Raw genomic sequence first — 8,202 nt, 5'->3', positions numbered from 1 at the left:
GGTGGAACCATAGGCAAGTCCCAAGAACAAAGAAGCTGGGTTTGCTTTTATAGACGGAAAGAGGAAGTTGGAAGGGGCATTTTGGACTTCTGTGGCAACATTTTTTTTTAAATATATATTTTTTATTGATTTCAGAGAGGAAGAGAGAAACATGAAACATCGATGAGAGAGAATCACCGATTAGTTGCCTCCCGCATGCCCCCTACTGGGGATCAAGCCCGCATCCCAGGCATGTGCCCTTGAAGAAAATCAAACCTGGGACCTTTCAGTCCACAGGTCAGCACTCTATCCACTGAGCCAAATTGGCTAGGGTTACTGTTAGGTCGGAGAGAGCCCAGGATCGGATACATGCAGACATGTGACGAGATAATGGACTCCCCCTGGCATTTCTAACAGATCAGCATGCCAGACACAGATACTGGCTTCTCCATGACCCCCACACAGATACTGACTCATTCCTGAATACCTTGCTGACCCCCTACAGCTGAAACTTCCTCAGCTGAATACCTCAGCTCATGTCCCCGCCCCTCACCCAACCGCAGTTAGGTGGGTATAAAAAAAGCACCCCCCTCCCTGTCTTTTGGGGTACGTGGGTCTCCTGGGGACGCAGAAATAAACCTTTCCTTTCTTTCTTTTCTGATTCACTCGACTCTTTATTTCTTATGCTGCCTCCTGAGCCACCTAACCTAACAGTTACCACTATGTCATCTTAAGGAAGTCACTAAACCTCTTTGATACTCAATTTACCCCACTTTAAGATAAGGATGAAAATACCAATGTGCTGGGTTACTGTTGAGATCAGGACTCAAATGACTTTAAAAAGTATTTATTAGTTTGCTCTCCTATCTAAGGTCTGAAATGCACGAATTCTCTTGCCTACTCAAGGATACTGCTCCTGTAATTAATTTCTCTTTCTACTAAATTTTCCATTTTTCTTACTATGCTGGATCAGCACATGACCCACTGTAATCGTGTATATTCCAATTCATGAAGCAGAAAATCCCTTAATTACTCCTCCAACTATCATCAATTTTGCTATAGCAGAATTCTTAAAAGGATTGCCTATATGCACTTTGTCTACTTCCTTACATCCAATTCTTTTCTCAGTTCACTCTAATCATTTTTTGTCTATACCATTTTACCGAAGTCCCTGTTGTCAAGCTCATTAATGGCTGCCATTATGCCAAATCCATAGCAAGCCTCAGTCATCATCTTTTTTCTTTTTTTAAAATAAAATATGGAACGCTTCACAAATTTGTGTGTTATCCTTGCACAGGGGCCATGCTAATCTCTGTATTGTTCCAATTTTAGTCTATGTGCTGCCGAAGGGAGCACCTCAGTCATCATCTTAAATGACCTCTCAGCAGCATTTATCTTGGTTGCTCATTCTCTCCTTAAAATGCTTCCTTTAGCCCTAGCCAGTTTGGCTCAGTGGATAGAGCGTTGGCCTTCGAACTGAAAGGTCCCAGGTTCAATTCCTGTCAAGGGCACATGCCCGAGTTGTGGGATCAATCCCGGGGGACTTGCAGGATGCAGCAAGTCAATGATTACCTCTCATCATTGATGTTTCAATCTCTCTCCCTCTCCCTTCTTCTCTTAAATCAATAAAAATATATTTGTAAAAAAATGCTTCCTTTAGCCCTAGCTGGTTTGGCTCAGTGGATAGAGCGTTGGTCTGTGGACTGAAGGGTCCCAGGTTTGATTCCAGTCAAGGGCATATGCCCAGGTTGCAAGCTCAATCCCCAGTAAGGAGCGTGCAGGAGGCAGCCAATCAATGATTCCCTCTCATCATTGATGGTTCTGTCTTTCTCCCTCTCCATTCCTCTCTGAAATCATTAAAAATATATATATATATATTTTTAAATGCTTTCTTTAACTGGCTTCTGGATTTGACACTCTCCTGAATTTTCTTTCATTTTATTGATTGCTCCTTCTGTGAATCCTCTGAATTCTAACAGCCCCGACCTCACCACTGTGCTCCAGACTCATACTAGTGTATCTAACAGCCTACCTGGCTCTCTTTTATGTCTTGTAGGCATTTAAAAAAAATTTTTTTTTTTGCCTGGGTTGCGGGCACATCCCCGGTGGGGGGCGAGCGGGAGGCAGCTGATCGGTTTCTCTCTTATCGATGTTTCTGGCTCTCTGTTTCTCTCCCTTCCTCTCTGTAAAAAAATCAATAAAATATATTTAAAAAAAAAAAATATTTATTGATTTCAGAGAGGGAGAGGTAGAGTAAGACAGAGAGAGAAATATCAATTATGAGAGAGAATCATTGATTGGCTGCCTCCTGCACACCCTACACTGGGTATCCAGCCCACAATCCGGGCATGTGCCCTGACCAGGAATTGAACCTGACCTCCTGGATCACAGGTGTAGGCTCAACCACTGAGCCATGCCAGCTGGCTTATGTCTTCTCTTTTGATTGTAATGTATAAAACAAGGTGCAAAACTGCTATTCTCTTGAGTTTTTTTTAAAATATATTTTATTGATTTTTTACAGAGAGGAAGGGAGAGAGATAGAAAGTTAGAAACATCGATGAGAGAGAGACATCGATCAGCTGCCTCCTGCACATCCCGTACTGGGGATGTGCCCGCAACCCAGGTACATGCCCTTCACCGGAATCGAACCTGGGACCTTTCAGTCCGCAGGCCGATGCTCTATCCACTGAGCCAAACTGGTTTCGGCTCTCTTGAGTTTTATCTCAATGTTATCCCAATGTTATGCTTCTCATATAACTCACAAAAAATCTTTACAGGTTTGAAAGTTTCTTACTTTGACACATACAAATGCAAGACACCTCTCAGCCTAAAAAGCAGGCTCTATTTCAAATTTCAAATCTGTAACTTAACAGCGGTGTGACTTTGGGCAAGCTATTTTACCTTCTTGAATCTGTCCAATCTGTAAAATAGACAGCGAATACTTCTCACAGGCTTCAAGTATTCTGGTAATATCTGTCATCCTCACCTGGATGGTAATTACATTCGCCAAAATATCAGAGCTGCGAATTTAACATTTGTACATTTTTTGTACGTATGCTATAATACATACTTCAATAAAGACTTACAAGAAGTAAAAAATAATGAACATTCTCCATCCAGGGTTGTTATAAAGATTCGACAAAATCACGCTTATAATGAAGTCTAGCACAGTGCCTGGCACCTAAATGCGTGGCTAGGATCCAAGTCCAGCAGGAACCACGGACTCTCCAGCTCTCGGAGTCTCCGTTTGCCGGACCAAATACCGGGCTCGGCTTCAGTACATTCTGGGAACCCGGCCAAGCTGACTGCAGGGGAGAAAGGAGCGAGGGTCAGATTAATGAATCAGGAAGGTGACCTGACACCAGAAGGAAGCGGCACTCGGGACCCTCCTTCCTCGGGCACGAGTCCGAGCGGCGCAGAGCGCCGTCGCCGCGGCGCGCGGTGCACTATGGGCCAGCAGAGGCGTGTCCTGGTCCCGCCCAGACCTCCCACGTGACCACGGCGCAGATTCCCCCTGCCGGCGCCTTCTCCAAACCCGCGTGGCCAATTGTATCTGAGCTTCGGCCAATCCCACCCTCCGCACCCGGAGGAGGCGATGGCGCGGGCTCCCAGCTCTCCACCCCCAAGTACCTCCTGGGGGCTGGGGCGGGGTCTACCGCCGTTAGAGAGGCCGAATGCTCAGCCCCCGCCCCTCCTCTGGGAGGAGTTCGGTCAGACTAGGCCCGGGTCCCTGCCTTCTCCATCAGGCGGACTTCCCTTGCAGCCCTCGAGTCCCGGAAGCCGAGGCTCATAGGATCCCTAGCTGGGCCCAGGACGGAGCCGAGATTATACCACCTTCTTCCCGCTCAGCGCTCGTGCGAGGGTGAGCTTCTCCTGCTGAGGCCCCATCTTCCTTACGGAGGAGTTGGCCTTGATCCTTCACTGCAGAGGTGTCCGCCGCCGGATGGAGTGGAGAGCGCAGGTTCTGGAGGGGCCAACCTTGGTTTCAGACCTGAACTCTTCCTCTTATTCGCTGTGCGGTCTTGAATACGTTCTGTTTCTCTGGACCTCATTTTCCTCAGTGGTGAAACGAGTCCCTACATCAGAACTGTAGGGAGAATTAAATGAGATAAAGCTTTTAAAGAGTTCGGGACATAGTAGGTGCTCAGTAAGTTTTAGTTGCCATCTTCCATTTTGTTTGCTCACTAACACGATTTTTTCCAGGAGATCTGGCCTTTCTATGAAATTGTAGGCATGCTTCTCAAAAGTAGTAGAGGAGGCGTTACAGTTTGCTTGCCTAGGCACCTGCCTTGGGTTTGGGGAAGCCAGGGCGGGCTTTTTGGTTGCCTTGGAGCGCTGCTACAGTGAGACTCCAATCTGGACCTTCACCGGATGGGACTGGTATGAACTCTTCCCTTCAGTTTGACCATACGCAGGGCTGCAGGACCTACCTTAGCAGAGGCTTTATGGTTCTGATCAGGTCTCAGTTTGTTTTTGTTTTTGTTTTGTACAGGAGTAATCTTGATAGCATTCTCTCTGGAGCCCTTGGGATTTTATTGGGGGGTGGGGGACAGAGATAGTAAAGTTCTTTGATATTTTCCAGAGATGAGTCTTTGCATGTTACCCAAGAAGGGCAAGGAAGAAGGCAGTGACTTTCTCAAATACCCAGCTGTCAAGATCTCTCCCCTTTGCCTCTGTGTGTATGTGTTTAGTGTGTGTGTGTGTGTTTGTGTGTGTGTGTGTGTATAGCGGCAGTCTAGGAGTGAGGGGTTCAGACAGATGACAGACGCTGACCTTAAGGAGTACCTACCCAGGTTTGTGGGAAGAAACTTACATAAACAGACAGCTGTGTGCACTAGCTGTCAGTACATGGAAGGAGCCAGAAGTTTAAAGTGCTAGCTGAAGGATGAGCAGCAATTAGCCAGGTAAGATTGGGACTTGGGGAAGGAAAGTATGCAGAGACCTGGAGTCAGGTAAGTGGTGGCTCACTCTGCAAACTCAGAAACGTGGAGTCCAAAATGAGGGAAAATGAGGACGGTGGGAGCCAGGTCAGGAAGGGTATACAGTACTAAGGAGTCTGGACTTTGTCCTGGGTAGGAGAGAGCTGCTGGAAGAGTTTGAACCTGGGAGTCACATGGTCAGATGAAGTGAATGGATTGTGGGGAGAGGGGCCACACTGGAAGCAGCGAGATCCCTGGTGCAGGTAGGGGTGGTCAGAACTAGCGCAGTGGCAGTAGAGGTAACTATGTGTAGACTGGCAAAAGATTTAGGAAATGTATTGTTTAAAGTTTTTTGTTTTTTTTTCACATCAAGTATGTAAAGTGTTATTGTAGTTTAAAGTTTTACATTATAGTTTAGAGCAAATAATATCTTTCTTTATATATACAAGTACTAACAGGTTTTTTTTAACCTGGCCATATAGACCAAATCTTGGTCACCATTACATATATATGCTGGCTTATTAGAAGTACAGGAGAAAATATGCTCTCTTCCCTGTCACCTATCAAAATCATAATCTGATAATGCTCAAAAATACTTCAGATGAACTGAAATACTTTATTTAGGTGGCTTTTTAAAGACCCAGTGAATTAAATGAGATAAAGCTTTTAAAGAGTTTGGCACACTTATTAGATGCTCAATAAGTTTTAGTTGCCATCTTCCATTTTGTTTGCTCACTAACACGATTTTTTCCAGGAGATCTGGCCTTTCTGTGAAATTGTAGACATGCTTCTCAAAAGTAGCATGTTGTCTGATTTGTTTTCTCACTATGGGCCTGAGTCCCTGTTGAGAAAAAATATACAGAAAGATCATGGGGAAGGCACTGTGTAAAGTGCTTTAGATATAGTATCTCTTCACAAGATGGGGCTGAGATTCAAACCCAGGTCTGTGGAACCCCAGACCTTGAATTGTTTCCTCTGTGCTCTGCTGCTGGATTTGACAAGTACAGTTTGGACATGTTGCGTCTCAGATACCGGTAGGACACACTTGTGGAGATGAACAGAGGAAGTTGAATGTACAGAACCGGGGTGGGAAGAATGAGTACTTAAGTTGATAGCTGAAGACATGAGCTCTACCAGGGAGTGAGAAGAGGACTGGGGACAGAATCTCAAGGGACACCAACATGTATGGGAGGCTGAGGAGAGGCCCATAAATGGAACACTCATCCAAATACTGCTTCCTCTTTTTCCTGTGTTTTCTAGGTCCCCACATCCAGCCAGCAACTGTAGAGCCCTCCTTTGAGAAGGGAAGACTGAACCCCAGTGTGAAAGAACGTAAGTTCGAATAAAACCTGACTCCCGATGCTACCCTCTTCCACATCTCCTCAGACATACACAGCTTCTCTCTCTTGAACATTTAGAACCTCTCCCAATATAACATGAGGGTTTCTGAGTGCTGCCGAGGTCCAGTGAGGCAGTTCCTGACAGGCTCAGAGCCTATTAACGCAGGGCTAGGCTGGAAAACTGTTGCCTCGGGCAGAAGATGAGGAAGTCAAGAACTGGAAGAGGATGACTTCCTGTCTTAGAGACAAACATCTGTCTTCTGCTGGGGCCCCTCCATTTATTTCTTTGTAGTTCTTGTACTTTGCAGATCTTTGTTTGGTCTTCCTACCTCCATGATCTCCCCCGACTCCACTCCCAAGCCTCAGAGCTTTTGGTTTTCCGTTTCACCAACAAAAGAAGCAAGCATCAAGTTTCTTCTTCCTTTTACCCTTAAGTATGGTTTTTGTTCAAGCTCTCAGCCCAGTTGTAATTTCAGAGCCCTCCCCTGTGTGCTGCGAAATCTTAGAGAGGCCAACAGGTCACTTGTTTGGGGATCAAGCCCAGCAAATCAGCCACAGACTCTGATGTTAAGTGGAAAGCTAGTTCCTCCTGTGGACTCCAGGCATACTTGCCTGATCCCTGGGAAGTCTGGCAACAGAGAATTGCTCTCAGTAACTTTTGGTTTGCTTCCCAGAGTGACCATTCTTGTTTTAGCAGAAAGAAGTGGTCTCCATAACTGGCTGTGCTAGACCAGTGATGGCGAACCTATGACACACGTGTCCGAGGTGACTTGCGAACTCATTTTTTTGGTTGATTTTTCTTTGTTAAATGGCATTTAAATATGTAAAATAAATATCAAAAATATAAATCTTTGTTTTACTATGGTTGCAAAGATCAAAAAATTTCTATATGTGACACAGCACCAGAGTTATTTTCAAAATGCTGACACACTGAGCTCAAAAGGTTTGCCATCACTGCCCTCTAGGAAAACCACCTCCTTATACAGCCTACGTGGTGCCATTCACATTTCTGACTATATGAATGACATTCCACTGGCCCAGCTCTTTAAAACAATTTAGAGACATGTACTCGTTGGGTAAAAACATGAAGGTAATGTGAGTCACATGAGTGCAGCTGATGTGATTAAGAAAGAGAGAGAGAGAGAGACCATCCTGCATATCAGATATTTACATTACGATTCATAACAGTAGCAACATTATAGTTATGAAGTAGCAACGAAAATAATTTTATGTTTGGGTCACAACATGAGGAACTATATTTAAAGGGCCAGAAGGTTGAGAACCACTGTGCTAGACGGACTGTAAAATTCTTCCTGAGTCAGAAGTATTAGGAAACACAATTTTGGTAGGTAGGTTGTACACACAACATCCCTTATTACCTGCTTTACCATAATCTTTTTAAAAAATGTTTTTATTGCCCTTGCTGGTTTGGCTCAGTGTATAGAGCGTCAGCCTGTAGACTGAAGGGTCCCAAGTTTGATTCCGGTCAGGGGCACATGCCCGGGTTGCAGGCTCAATCCCTAGTAGGGGATGTGCAGGAGGCAGGCAATCAGTGATTCTCTCTCATCATTGATGTTTCTATCTCTTTTTCTCGCTTCCTCTCTGAAATCAATTAAAAAAAAATTTTTAAAAAGAAAGAAAGCAAAAAAATAAATATAGGCACTTCTCTATGAGTGTAAACTTTTTTCTTTGTATAAGCTTATATCAGTTAACTTTTAAGATTCTCGTTTACAATATTTTAAATTGAAATGTGTCAATTTAAGTGGTCATTTTAAACTATATTTTTATTGATTTCAGAGAGGAAGGGAGAGGGAGAGAGAGAAACATCAATGATGAGAGAGAATCATTTATTTTTTTTTTATTTATTTATTTTTTTAATATATATTTTATTTTTATTAGAGAGGGTATTACATATGTGTCCATTTTTTTCTCCGCCCTAGACAGTCCCCTCTCCTCCCCTATTC

The 8,202-nt window shown here is 44.3% G+C and overlaps 1 protein-coding gene across 3 annotated transcripts in view; it reads left to right on the top strand.

Moving 5' to 3' along the window:
* The first annotated feature begins 3,533 nt into the window (after positions 1 to 3,533).
* The window catches only part of AKR1A1 (aldo-keto reductase family 1, member A1 (aldehyde reductase)), a 12,829-nt gene continuing 8,160 nt past the window's right edge, over positions 3,534 to 8,202 (top strand). Inside the window, exons 1-2 of one of the 3 annotated variants that reach the window (XM_006769234.2) lie at positions 3,534 to 3,841; positions 6,159 to 6,230. The gene's annotated coding sequence lies outside the window, so the exon portion shown is untranslated. The other 2 variants (XM_006769235.2, XM_006769236.2) reach the window with 2 other exon arrangements.

This window comes from Myotis davidii, unplaced genomic scaffold (assembly GCF_000327345.1).
Source record: "Myotis davidii unplaced genomic scaffold, ASM32734v1 scaffold924, whole genome shotgun sequence".
NCBI lineage: Eukaryota > Metazoa > Chordata > Mammalia > Chiroptera > Vespertilionidae > Myotis > Myotis davidii.
Note: the sequence above shows the minus strand (reverse complement) of the source record. Positions and strands in the feature narration are given on the sequence as shown.